Below are 14,892 nucleotides of genomic sequence, written 5' to 3'. Positions count from 1 at the left end.
GGGCAAGAGTTGAACCAGAGAGACCTGTGAGAAGAATATTGTTAAAAACTGCAGGAGAGGTTATGTAAGCCTGAACTTGAATGGTAATGTTACAGAAAATACTGGAAAAACTTGGACTGGATCACTGATGGAAGAACCTAGCGGCACTTGGAAGTCTTGGAGTGTTGAGGGTTTATTTTACACTGGCGGGCTCAGATGGGAGTAATCTCCCAAAGTCTGAGCCCCAAATGAAGGCAAATGAAGCAATATATATCTTTCTGCTTCTGTAACATTCCTATGTGCACAGCAAAGGAGCAAGCAAGGGGGAGTAAGTTTAGGGAGTAAGTGCCTGGCAGAGTGGGGAGTGAAGGGGAGGGGGAAGTTAAGGGACTTTCTGTTGTCTTTGCTAAGAAGAGCAGCAGAAGGGAGCCACCTGGACTAGACTGCTGTCTTTGTAAGTTTTTCCCTATCAGTAACAATGGAGGTGGTGAGATTTCACTGGATCCTGAATATATTATGATGATAGAGCTGATAGGACTTGCTGAAGCACTGAAAAGAAAATAGAGGGAAAAATGATGGAAAGAAAAGAGTCCAGGATGACTCCAGGTCAAAGGAATGAAAGATGAGTGCCAATTACTGAGATGGGGTACACATGGAAAGGATCAGGTTTGGGAAAGGAAATAAAGAGCTGGAGTTCGAAATACCAAGTACACATACAAGGGGAGCTATCAAGTTGGAACTGGGATATGAGTCTGGAGCTCAGGGGAATGGTTAGGGCCAGAAAGATAGATTGGGGAGACTTTATTGTAGAGATGGTACTTACGGCTGTAGACCTATGAAGTGAGAGCATTTAGGAAATTAGCATGAACAAGCAAAGATAATGTAAAGGTCAATGACTGATGTGCTCCAACATTTAACAGTCTTAAAAGACTGGCCAGTGACGTAGGAGAAGCAAGAAAAAGATGTGCTCAAGAAACCAAGTGAAGAAATGTTTAAGGAGGGAATGATCATCAAATCAAATGCTATGAAAATCAAGCAAGGTGAGAACTTAGACATGACAACAGATTTGGCAATATAGATTTATTGTTTGATCTTAACAAGAGTATTCTTGGAGAAATAGTCAATGTAAACACCAGAAATGGAGAGAGTTGAATTGAAGATTATGCAGTGACAAAGTAAAGATGGTAATGATAAATTTTAATGGACTATTGCAGTAAAAAGGAGTAGGAAAATATGACATTAGTTGAGGAGGACAAGGATACTAGAGAGAATTTACATACTGCTTGTATGCTGATGGGAATAATCAAGAAGAAAAGGAAAAATTGTGCATGCAGGGGAGAGAGGGGTTAATGGTGTATTGAGATCATTGATGGGCCAAAAGGACAGAATCAGTACACATGTGGAAATGTTGGCTTCAGATGAGAACACTGACAGCCATGCAGGGTAATGGAAAGGAAGGCAAAATAGATAGGAACAGGTGCTGGCAGGCTGATACATTTAAGGAAGAAAAAATGAGGTGTTTTTTTGCCAACTGATTCTATTTTCTCAGTCAAATTGGAAGAGTTGTCATTACCTAAAAGTGAGAAGTGGGGTGGGGATGTTTGACCTTTGAAGATAGAGGAGAAGCTGTATAGTAATGATCTAAGAGAGTGGAAAAGACTAGAGAAATGCAGCAAGACTGTCAACAGGAATTCTATGGTGTGGGGAAGTTGGGGTTCCTATCGCCAGGATCCTCACTGAACTTAAACCACCTGATGATGTAACTGGCCTGTTGCTGGGCTGCTGCTTCCACACCTGTAGGCAATAAGATATTGTTGTGCTATATAGAGAGCTCAGCCCAGTGCTCTGGATGGAGGCAGAGATGCTAGTGCTCAACCTACCGCCAGAGAACAAGCCAGATAATAAACTCTTTCACCCCAAGAACATTTTGTTGTCGATTTCCTTGGTCACAGTGAATACATAGTGAACTTGCCCAGGGCTGAAACCCATTGGCAAGACAATTGGCAAAAGTCGGTAGGGTTCACTGTTGATGAAGGGAAAAGACAGGCTGCCCTTATGGGAGGGGTGCTTCAGCAGGCTGCCCCTGTGAATGGTGAGACAGTGGATCGTCCCCCAATGGGCATGTGGTCTGAGGTGGCTTGCCTCCTAGAGGACTGGGCCCCACCCCAGGACTGGAGGCAAGTGGAGGTGACACCTGAGGCAGTAGGAGTGACTCTTGGTAGAGTGAGCAGATTCTTTGAGAAGCAGAGTGCCTCTGAGGCAGGGGGGACTGTGGGTTGGCTGCTTCTCACAGTCTTAAAAAGGTCTACAGAGGAGACCCAAGAAATGGCAGCGTCAGAACATGAGCTGCAAACTTCAGTAGATTCCCTGAGGAGGGAAATGGCATTGATGCAGGAGGAGTGGCACGAGAATGCGAACTGCAAACCTCTGTGGATTCCCTGAGGAAGGAGATGGCCTGGATGTGGGAGGAGGCAGCACGAAAGCGCTGGCAGCAAAGTGCCATAGGAGACGAGATGGCAGTTCTGAAGGAGGAAGGGGTCATCAAGAAAAAAGATGAACTCCTGAGGGAAGCACAGGTGGAGGTGGCATGAGAACATCAGCTGCAAAGCATTGAGCTGAAGGTAAGAGACCTTCTGAAGACAGAGGTAGCATCACTGTGATGCACAGTAGAAAAGGTAAAGATTGTAGCAGAGGAGGCACTCGGGCGAGGGGAGAGAAAGGTGCCATCAGCCCCAGAAAAGGAGGAGCTGGGGAAGGATGAAGGTGTGGTGCCAGAGGCACTGGAGCCTCTTGTATTGAAAGCAAGCCCAGTGGTTGTAAAGAAAATAAAAACCCAGCAGCTGAAAGTTCCCCAAGGAGAGGAGCAGCCCCTCCCCAGGCCATGGAGCACTCTATGGTCCGCCCCTATACTCAGGCTGAGCCAGTGGCTGTGGGACTTAGGGGTGGATGGAATTGTTCTGTCGGGATCAGAGATGGAAAAGCTGTCTTCCCTGACAGTGCAGCCTGCCTTGAGGTAGCAACTACAAAATGCACATCAGACTCTAGAGAGTCACTCCCTCCTCGATTGGCTTATGGCTGTACTTCATGCTGTGTGGCCCAATCCAGGTGATCTGCCATCCTCTCCTGTTAGATGGCAGACATATGCTGAACTCCAGCAGGTGCTACAAGAGCTAGGCATAAGGAATGCCATATATAGTCCAGAGAATTATAACACAGGTGAAGAGATTTTCACTACTGGGATGAGAAATACTATACTTCAAATGGCTCCTACATCCCTCTTTGGGTCTCTAGTAGCCATTCTTTCCCCTCACTTAGGGCATCCCAGAAGCGAGGTGACACGTACAGTAGCAGACTTAGGAGAGGCAGAAGCAATGAGAATCCAGAAAGAAATAAGACCTGTTACTCACAAGAAGAATTTATAGGGCCCCATGAAGATTATGAAGACCCAGATGTGGGTTGGTTTAATATGGGCAGGAGCAGATGGAAGGAAATTAGATGGGAAATCAAATAGGATCTTACTAGAGCTATGGCAACAGCTGAAACCAGAGCAGCAGTTCCAGCCATTAAGACAAAAGAGGCAGAGGTCAGAAACAGAGCCACAAATCCGGTCTGTGTGTTTGCAAGACTTCCTGCTGGAGAACAAGCCAACCTCACTTGAGCCCACACAGGAAGGTGATTGGGGAACATGGTTTGACTGAGGGAAAGGTCAAGGTATCTGCCCTGAGGGACCAGGGGGGAACCAGAGGCCACATGTTGAAATAGCTGTCTATTGGTCCCCAGTGAACATACAACGTGTCCTGCTCTGGTGGACACAGGGGCTGAATGTTCGCTGATTCATGGTAACCCTAAGCAGTTCCCCAGGACCCCCAGTATCATAGATGAATACAGGGGGAAGGCTATCTGGGTGAAAAGAGCCCAAATCCCTTCCGGAATAGGGTGTCTACCCCAAAAGAGTATACTGTGTATATATCTCCTATTCCTGAGTATATTTTGGGGATTGATATCCTGCAGGGTCTATGGTTGCAGACCACTGCAGGTGAGTTCAGACTGAGGTACGTGTGGTGAAGGCAGTTCTGAAGGGACATGCTAGGCACCCACCCATAGCTTTGCCTGTGCCTCGCGGGGGGGGGGGGGGGGGGGTTGACTAATACCAAACATACAAACTGCCTGGAGGGCATAAAGAGATTGCAGAAAGTCTCCAGGAGCTGGAAAAGGTGGGTATTATAAAGCCCACCCATAATCCTTTCAATTCCCCAGTGTGGCCTGAAAAAAGCCAGATGACTCCTGGCATATGACTATAGATTATAGAGAACCGAATAAAGTAATACCCCCTATACATGCTGCTGTCCCCTCTATTGCAGGCTTGATGGGTACCCTCAGCCATGAACTGAGAACATAAACATACCATTATGTGGTAGATCTTGCTAATGCCTTCTTTTCCATTGACATTGAGCAGGAAAGTTAGGAACAGTTTGCCTTCACAGGGGAAGGACGGCAATGGACTTTCACCATCCTCCCACAGGGATACCTCCACAGCCCCACCATCTGTCATGGACTTGTAGCCCAGGACTTGGCTACATGGGAGAAACCACCAACGGTGTGGCTGTACCATTATATTGATGATGTCATGCTCATATCCGATTCTCTTTCAGGTCTAGAAGGTGCAGCACCTAGATTACTGCAGCATTTACAGGAGAAAGGATGGGCTCTGAACAGCACCAAGGTTCAGGGACCTGGTTTGTCTGTTAAATTCTTGGGGGTCATCTGGTTGGGTAAGACCAAAATTATACCAGAAGCAGTTATAGACAAAGTCCAGGCCTTTCCTACCCCCACAACTGTAACATTGCTTCAGGAATTTCTGGGTCTTCTAGGCTACTGGAAAGTGTTTATACCGCACTTGGTGCAAATTCTGAAGCTCTTATACCAGCTGGTATGAAAGGGCATCAGGTGGGACTGGGATGAGACATGTGCATCTGCCTTTACTACAGCAAAATGGGCAGTCAAGGCTGTGCAGGCCTTGAGTGTGATAGACCAATCAAGGCCCTGTGAGCTGGATGTTCATGTCACTGAAGATGGTTATGGCTGGCATCTCTGGCAGCAGCTTGAACGAACTCGCCAACCTGTTTGATTCTGGTCACAACTCTGGAAGGGGGCAGAGGTATGATGCACTTTGATAGAAAAACAACTGGCTGCTGTGTATTACGCCTTGATGGCTACAGAACCCATCACTGGAAGGGCCCCGATAAAGGTAATACCACCTATCCCATCTTGGGGTGGGTATGAGACTGGACCCAAAAGCCAAGGAGTGGTGTGGCATAAATACCCACACTAGTCAAGTGGGGTGCTTACCTATAGCAGCATAGTGCTCTTTCTAGTAGGCCCTTGAGTGAAGAATTCCAATGCTTGTTGGGGCTGGTGACATATACTAGTGAAAAGCAGGAAGAACTTGCTTTTGAACCATTAGTAGCAAAGAGTCCCTATTGGGAGGGAAGAGCCCCTGTACCTGAAGATGCATGGTACACAGATGGCTCCAGCCGTGGGCAGCCCCCAGAATGGAGGGCCATAGATTTCCATCCTAAGACTGAGACACTATGGATGGAAGATGGTGAGGGGAAGAGCAGCCAATGGGCAGAGTTGCGGGCTGTGTGGCTTATGATCAGCCAGGAGCTCTCCCCTATAATTGTCTGCACTGAGAGCTGGGCTGTCTATTGGGGCTTGAACCTGTGGCTACCAACCTGGTACCATGCCAAATGGCTGGCTGATCACTGACCTCTTTGGGGGCAAGAACTATGGCAAGACTTATGGGCCTGTGGTCAGAGCAAAATAATTACAGTATACCATATGACAGGTCATTTGCCACTGGCATCCCCAGGAAATGATGAAGCAGATAAATTGACCCAGATACGTTGGTTAGAAGGAAAACCTGCCTCTGATGTAGCCCAATGGCTATATCAGCGTTTGCTGCATGCAGGGCAAAAGACAATGAGGACTGTAGCCCATCGGTGGGGCTTGCCTTTGACCTTTGAAGAAGTTAGTAGAGCCCAGCAGGAGTGTGTCGTGTGCTCCAAAAGAGACTTACACCCAGTTCCACAGCAACATGGAAAAATTGCTAAGGGGCCTATACCCCTCGTCATGTGGCAGATAGACTATATTGGGTCTCTACCTGTGTCAGAAGGATATCAGTACACAATGACTTGTGTGGACACAGCTACTGGACTTCTGGTTGTTTTACCTACCTGTTGTGCAGACCAGCAGGTGACCAAAAGAGGCCTGGAGCATCTCTTTGCTGCTTATGACCGACCACAGGTGATTGAGAGTGATCAGGGCACCCATTTTACTGGACATACACTGCAAGAATGGGTATGGCAACTGGGAATCAAGTGGAAGTTTCATGTGCCATACAATCCTACTGCAGCAGGCATGATAGAGAGGCACAATGGCTTGTTAAAATTCAGACTAAAGTCAGATACCAATAGTCTGTGAGGATGGTCAGTCCACTTATGGACCATACTATGGCATTCAAATGAGAGACCCCAAAAGGGAGCTTTGATCCCTGTAGACATGTTAGCACATATGGCTGCCTCCCCCATACAATTGCAAGTACAAACCAAGGAAGAATCACTGAAGCCGAGGTTTGGCCACCAGAATAACATCATGCTGCCAGCACCAACTGCACTGAACCCTGGAGACTCCATTGAGTGGATGTGGCCTTGGACCTTTCGACACATGGACCAATGATAGCTGGCTCTCCTGGCACCTTGGGGACAAGGCCTGGAAGCTGGCCTCCTGTGTATTCCTGGAATAACAGCAAAGTGGCTGCCAAAGGTCACAATATTATATCCTGAACAGCTAGAAGGTAAGAGCATCTTACCCAAGAGTTTTATCATTATGGCCAGTGCATGCACCTCCAGTAGCACTATATATAGACCCTTCAGGAACCCCCATGGGGAAAGGAGTAAAAGTATGGTATACTAGACCTGGAAGGGACCCCCTTCCTGCTACAGTCCTATCACAGGACCACTCTCTTGCATGCATCCTAGCTGATGGACAAGATTTGCCTCTGTTGGTGGCATTAAAACATGTGTCTTATTGCCCCTAAAGTCTTTATGGATTGGGAACTTCCTCTGGCTTGAGGATAATTATAATTTTTCTATCAAAATCTTGCTGTATCTTAATTTTTATTATCTCTAGGATGTTGTTATCCTCTGTTGCTATTGTGGAATCTGGTTACAGTGCTCCAGCTTTCTTGCACAGGGACCATTGCAGAAGATTGAAAGGGTGTATGTAGATTGTAGATTCTGGAGTGTGGGGAAGTTGGGGTTCCTATCGCTAGGATCCTCGCTGACCTTAAACCACCTGATGATGCAACTGGCCTGTTGCTGGGCTGCCGCTTCCACACCTGTAGGCAATAAGCTATTATTGTGCTATATAGAGAGATCAGCTCTGGGCGAAGGCAGAGACGCTAGTGCTTGACCTACTGCTGGAGAACAAGCCGGGTAATAAACCCTTTCACCCCAAGAACGTTTTGCTGTCAATTTCTTTGGTCACAGTGAATCCATAGTGAACTTGCCCAGGGCTGAAACCCATTGGCAAGACAATGGTTAGAAGTTTTTTGAAGTATGAGAAGCCCACATGGGCTCTAGCCATGTTCAACGGATCGATGCTGATTTGAAGTATATAAAGAATTGTGTTTAAGGTAGGGTTGGGTTTTTCTAGTGAATAAGATTGGAAGTGAGAAAGGCAAGGAAGTTGTGGATATATGCAATGGAGTGGGTTTTTAGTGAACCACATAAGGAGAAAAGACAGTAACACAGTGGAAAATGGACAATAAAGAAATAGCAGGCCATTAGATTGGTTGCTCCAAAGAGATTGATTGAGGGTGGTGGTGATGGTAGAGCTAGAAAGATAAGAAATGATTGATCAGAATAGGGTGAAATACTGAAAGTTGAGATTTCTGGAGGTGAGATAGACATGTGGTAAAAGTTTGTTAAGCCACATGACCATGATAGTATTTTGCTGAAATCAGTGGAGGAAAATAATATTGGAAGTTAGATTAACGAACTCAGAAGATAGGGTATTTACATGGATAATTTTTGTGGATGCTTAAGTCACCTAGTACAGGAGTGTAGAGTAATGGTGGAGAGAAAGAAAAACAAAATCTGAAATCTTCATTGAACAAGGAAGAGTTAGCAAGGCTGTTAGATGACTCATAGAGGGATAGTGGTCTGATAGCACATGCTTCAGAGAAGCTGAGTTGGTTATTGTTGATGTTGTCTTTTTAGGGAGGAAGAACAATAAAAATATCTAAAAGCAGCAATGAAAAATGAGGACATCATCTCTAGTTCCTCTTTAAGTGGAGTGTGGGAGAAAACACAGCTACCACTTGAGAAAGCTGAGGACAATGTAGTGTCTTCAAAGGCTAGCTAAGTTTTAGTTAAAGAAAGAGGAACCATAAATTACAAAGCACACAGTAGAAGAGTTTGGCTGGTGGGAAGCAGTGGGAGACTTATTCAGATCTGTGGATGTACTAAACTCTGTGAATGATAATGAGTGACCCAGGCAGTTGGACTTATTTGTTCTGCTTAAGTATATAAGCTATTTGGCATAATGAAATGAATTCTGATGGTCACTTAAAAGAGGGCGGGTATCAATCTTCATGGCAGCCCCTGCTTTAGGCTTGATTTCTTGGCACTTTGTAGGAGAGAGGTGAGCAGTTTCATGCTCCTTGGGAAGGTGCAGCCCCATGGCCCGCCCTTCCACCCTGCTGAGGGCAGGGTGACAGTAGGGAGAGCGCTGATTTTTACCAAGGCTGACTTTCGACACCTTCCTTGGGTCCTCTGAGCCGTTCTACATGCAACCTTTCTATATACATAGAATACAAAGCAGCTGAGTGCAAACTAAACTAGCAACAGTCTGAAAAAGAAAACTTACAGGCTCTTACGTGTTTATTCAACAATGAACTGTTTCAGATAAACAGGAGAGGACTAGACTTCAAAGAGTTGAAACTCATGTCCCAACAAGTTAAAAGTGGTTCAACAAGCCTGAGTAACAGCCTTTCCCCCCTAACCTAACACCCCTTATCATAAATTCATGACACAGACGATGTTTGAAACAATGGGCGTTCTGTTCTAGAATTTCAAGTCCAAGGTGTTAATGCTTACTGCTGGAGTTTGGAATGCCCAGATGGTTGGGCTCCACAGCTGATTACACATGCCTGAGCCTTGTTGGGACGCAACCTGAGGTTAATGCAGGTGGTCAAATCAGACAGTGGATTTTAAAATAGACTTGTTTTAATGATTTTGAGTAGGTTTTAATGAAAGCTAAATTCAAAAGGATAGTGGAGAGACAGATGAAAATTAAGATTTGATGAAAAGGACTTGAGCTGGAAAGGTTCCATAAAAGTTTAAAACAGATGAATCTTGTATGCTTAAACTTTTCCATTTTTGCAACCCCACCTATGTATTTTGTATAGTCATTACTCCCCTTGAGAAAAGCCTCTTCTCCAGATTTTTTTTCTCAAGTCCTTTCCCAAAGCTGCTGCCAGAATCAACTTCCTCTGTTGCCCTTTTGACAATGTCACTCCCTTCCTAACATTCCCTTTAATGGCCTTTGCTGCTCTTCATGTGAGCAGCAAACTTGTTGCCCTGCCTTTAGTACAAACACACTATTCCTGTCCAAGTTTATTTAAGGTTCCTACCTATTTTTACAAATCCACATGCCATTTTCCTCTAGATTTGGAGTGATTAATCTTTAGCTTCTCAACTTCTTTATGTTCATTCATGTTTGGATTGTAAACGTTTAATTCCGTTTTGGTCAACAGGAGTTACTCATTTTATCACTACCTTCCCTTCACCCCGACCCCAACACAAATACATACACACTAAAAATCTCCAGAGCTATGTGCTTTACTCAAATTTTTCTTGAAATTTGATTTTTTTAGTAAGAACTCCACAAGTAATCATCTACACTGGAAATTGTTGTCCATTAAAAACCAAACAACACAAAAAACAAAATACTGTTTAAAGATGAAAATAATATTATGGAATTTCCCTAAGGAGTGAAAAGATATTTCAGAATGAGTCACAGGAAAAAATATCTAATATTATTATCATGGGCAACTTCTAGGAAAAGGTTCTCCAGATTCTGAAACAGCAACAATGCTATGTTCTTTTCTCTTCTTCATCTTTTTTCTTGGAACCTAGAAGACTCGATTCAATCCCAGCTGTGTTATTTGCAAATTCTGTTATTTTTGTCATTTAATCTCTTTGAGCATCAGCTTCTTGTTTGTAAAGTGGAAATAACCGTATCTCTATGACCTTTTCTGGTGATTCAGGAACATTTGTAAAAATGCTTTGTAAAGTAAAAAGTGCTACATAAATACGAGATATTATTACTTCCTTCAAATGTTCCCTTTTGACTGAGAACTTTCCCAGGATTTCCTCTTTCCCATGCATTTTTATCTGGAGAGAAATCTGCTAGTATAGTTATAGACCAATCTTCTCATTGGGAAACTGCACCAAATCTCTCTGAGATATTTAATATTATTGGTGATGATTCCTTCTATTTTGTATTTTATAGGAAGACAGATACCTTAATCTGATTTTTTATTATTACAATTTTTAAAATATGGAAAGTAGTAAAAAATAAAATTCATCAGTAAGCTCACTATCTAAAAAAGGCACTAAAATTTTGGTATATTGTTTCATATCTTTTTCTAATGTGTACATATAGCCTTTATGGAGAGTTTGCTACATGCAAGATGCTTTACATGAATTATCTAATTTATTCTTCACAACAACTGTGTGGGATAGGCACTATGAGCATCTTCCACCTTTCACAGAGTAAAAATCAGTTCAGAGAAATTAATTTGCTGAAGGTCACAAAAGTTGGATGATTGTCTGATGCTCAGTCCTACTGTGAAGCACTCCAGTATTCTATCTACAATCCTATGATCCTATAGCACCACTTGTACACCAACTTTCTCATTTACTAAAAAATAGTGACTATTTGTACCTCATGTGCACCTGGATCCAAGAACTCCAAAGTTAGCAAGGGGAAACTTTCTCTCTTTCTCGCTTCTTGAGTATGAGCTGCACAGTGACTTGCTTCTAACAGATGTGGAGGAAGTGATGGTGGTAGCGTCTGATTACAAAAGGCATAGCAGTTTCCCCCTTTCTATCTCTTAGAATACTTGCCCTGGCTCTCCCTTCTGGACCTGTGGCCTCTGCTGCAATCAAATTCTGCCAGATTGTCAGTAAGGCTACGAAGCATCCGAGCTTGACCCCTTCTTCATCTTAATTGGAGCCAGAGGTAGTGGAGCAGAACCGTATGTCTTGTGCCTGGCATTGTTCATTCCAGATGTCAGTTGTGATAGAAAGAATAACCCAGAACCCTGGAATAAATTGAGTCCCAGTGATCAATGCAGGCTCTTCTCAGTGAATGTAGATGACAGAAAACTGAAGAGAGAAGATTCAGACTTCTAAATAAAATGGTTTCATTATACAGCAACTTAGAATGAAGGTCTTCCAGAAGCCATCTGCACAATTTTCCACTTAACCAGGGAATATTTCCCCTCTAAATACATGAAATCACATTGGTGTATTGTGTTGGGGTTTGCACTCATTAATAGATGTCTGAAACTTCGTATGTGTCACTATTTAAAGCTGAAAACTTGCTCTGAACTTTGTAACTAGGGTTTAGGAAATAAACTATTAGAATTAAAGGGGGAAAAATGCTCTCTCTGCGGAAGCCAGCTGCGTGGTCATGATGACACTCAAACAGCTCTATGGAGAGAACCTGGGGCCCTTGCTAGCAACCATGGGGGTGTGTTTCCTTGGAAATGGCAGCTCCAAGAGAGGGCTCCAGATAATTGTAACAACTTGACCACAGCCTTATGAGATACCTTGAGCCAGAACTACACAGCTAACCCACTCTCAAATTTCTGACCCACTAAAAACTACAAGACAGTAAATGTTTATTGTTTTAAGCTTGAAGGTAATTTGTTACACAGCAATGGAAAGGAATGGATGAGGGTATACAGATAATAAACAATCTGAATTCTTGTCTTGCTAATTGTATGACTTATACTGGATAGGCTTCAAAAAGAACATATATAAGATTTATCAGAATTCTCTCTTGTCTCTTTTATCCTAGTTTATCTACATATACATGTATGTTTAGTTTACAGTTATTTAGAAGAAAATTATATCATTTAAATGTAAGTGATAAGCAATTTTTTTATGTGGGTATGTGGATATATACATTTTATGCTGTTTTTATAAATAATTGATTTCTAGGAAAGACAATATCCTAGAACTTCAAAAATTAGAACTACCCACATTCTATTCATTCACAGCTTCATGTCTGGCTTTAGCATTTGTCACTTAAACTTGGGAAAACATTTGAAAGAAACATTCAATTTTTATTGCTTTTGTTAGAACATCTTCTTTGTAAACTTTGAACTTTGTTGGTTTTCATCCTTTCCTTGAGTTACTTTTATAATTTATCTTTACTCAGAAAGACTTTACATTTTCTTGATATTTACAGAATATATTTAAAAAATCATTTTAAATTGTGTGGGTTTTTTAATAAAAATTAGATCACAGTTACACAGAATGATTTGATTAATCACACTCTTTGGTTGATGACACAGTATCATTACTGCCATCCTCCCCACTTTGGAAAAATTAACTTTAGTTACTTTCAGTGTTCCATTCCCACCCCTAGTTTCTTCCCTGCCCAGATCCCACACTCAAAAAATGTGCTTGAATTAGTTTGGGGTGGGGGCCTCATGATTTATTAAAATATCCATCCAGGTGATTCTAATATGTAACCAAGCTGAGAACCAGTGGTGAACTCTGCTGTCTCAAGTGATTCTAAGACCAGCAGTATTGGCTTCCCCTGGGAGTTTGCTATACGTACAGAATCTCTGACATTTTAACTCAATCAGAATCTAGTTTTTAAACAAATCCTAGATGATTTGTAAGCACTTTAAAGTCTGAGAGGCACTGATTTAGAGTATGGGCCCAATTCAAATCCTGCCTCTATCACTTATTAGATATGTGATCTTGAATAAGTTATGCAAACCTCTATGTGCCTCCACTTCCTCATCTGAAATAATAAATGGAGAATAGTAATGATAAATGGAATAGTAAAATGGGAACAATAGTAATACCTACTATCTATAGGGTTGTTGTGAGGATTTCATTTGATATTGCTCTGAAATATGTAGAACACTGCCTGACTTATAGTAAGTGCACAACAAATGTTGGGTGTTATTAATTAACTTTTCTAACCTATTCTTTGGAGTAATATTTCTTGGACTCTTCTATCCATCATTTTAATGACTGGTTCTCAGTTGCCTCTGACATGCTGCACACTAGCCCCAGCAGAATCAACCAGGAGCTTTCCAAAAATGTATAGGTCCTTCAGTTTCATTTCTGAAAATTCTGATTCAGTAAGTTTGGGGAAGGGCTCCAGAGAACCCATATTTTCAAAATCTCCTGAGGTGATCTGATGCTCAAAGTCCTTGGATTGGGAATCAATGCTTTAAATGCTGTGCATTTAAATGCACGATTCTTCTAATCCACCATTTGACATCAACTCCATCAAAGCCTGTGAACACTAGCCCAGGTATTTTTCTGAGCTCCACACCAATATACTACAATCCTCCACTTGGGTATCCTGTAGACAATGTAAATCAGCATGTCCAAAACTCAGCCCTCCATCCATTTCCCCTCCAGTATTTGTAAGATAAGTTTTAGCCAAAATAAGCAGGCAAAGAGAGGCAACAAAGGGCCAGGTAATTTATTTGAATGCCCTGGGGCGAGGTTCCGCGGTCTGGCTATCACAGGCGAGGGAAGTCAAGTGAAAGTAGACAGGCAGCGAGTTTTTAAAGAAGGTAGGGGGAGGCAGAGCTTAGATTTACAGCGGAGCAAGGATTGGCTAGCTTAAGGCACATTTTTCAGGTTGGGAGGGGCCAGCAGCCAGGGACTTTGGCACATCATCAGTGTCTGACATGCTCCCCCCTCCCCCCAGTGCCTTCAACCTTACAGTATTCTCTATGTCAGTCAGTGGTTCTATCATCTGGCACTGTTACCACAGGTAGAAACTCAGGAGTCATTCTTGTGCTCTTCCTCTTTAACCACCCTACTCAGTTGGTAACAATGTCCTTTTGATTATACATTTTATTTTATTTCTGAAATCCATTCTCCTGTCTTTGTCACCACTTCAACTATCTTAGCTCAGGCCTTTATCCTTTCTTCTTTGGACTCGTAAAACAGTTTTAATTAATGTAGCTGCTCCCCTTGTAAGCAGAACAATAGGACAGGTGGTGGTAAGTGCTATGGAAGAGGAACAAAAAGCAGGGAGTAGGAGAGGGAATAGGATATGCAAGCAATGAGCAGGGATTGAGGATGGAAGAGAAGGAGGAGAGGGGATGTGATTTTTAAACAGGATGATCAAGAAGGGCTCATTGAAATGATGATATTTCAAGTAAGATCTGAAATAGATGAAAGACTTAATTAGGCACATATCCAAGGGCAGTCAGACATCCCACCCAGAGGAAACAATTACATAGACACTAAGATGGGCTCTTACTTGGCATGTTTGAGAAACTGCAAAAGCAGCATTGCCCTAGTGTTCTTAGTAAGGGAAATAGTAGAGTATGAGGTCTAGAAGGGAGGTTGAGAAAGATTTGGAAGGTCTTGTATGATACTATAAAGACTTTATCTTTTATTGGAGAGGGATGGGAAGCCATTGGAAGGTTTGAACTGAGGAGTCAATGTCTAACTAGGACTTTAACAAGATCACTGTGGCCACTATGTTAAGATTAGGTTGAAGCTAGGCAGGGAGAGCAGTTAGGGGACTTGTGCAATAATTTAGGCAAGAGATGATGATATCATGGACCAGGGT

At 42.8% G+C, this 14,892-nt stretch overlaps 1 pseudogene; it reads left to right on the top strand.

Moving 5' to 3' along the window:
• Positions 1-3,407: 3,407 nt before the first annotated feature.
• Positions 3,408-11,462, top strand: LOC118968430 (cytochrome c oxidase subunit NDUFA4 pseudogene; annotated as a pseudogene).
• The last annotated feature ends 3,430 nt before the right edge of the window (positions 11,463-14,892 follow it).

The sequence above is a fragment of the Manis javanica genome, chromosome 5, assembly GCF_040802235.1.
Source record: "Manis javanica isolate MJ-LG chromosome 5, MJ_LKY, whole genome shotgun sequence".
Taxonomy (NCBI): domain Eukaryota; kingdom Metazoa; phylum Chordata; class Mammalia; order Pholidota; family Manidae; genus Manis; species Manis javanica.
This window is presented reverse-complemented; position numbering and strand designations above follow the sequence as displayed.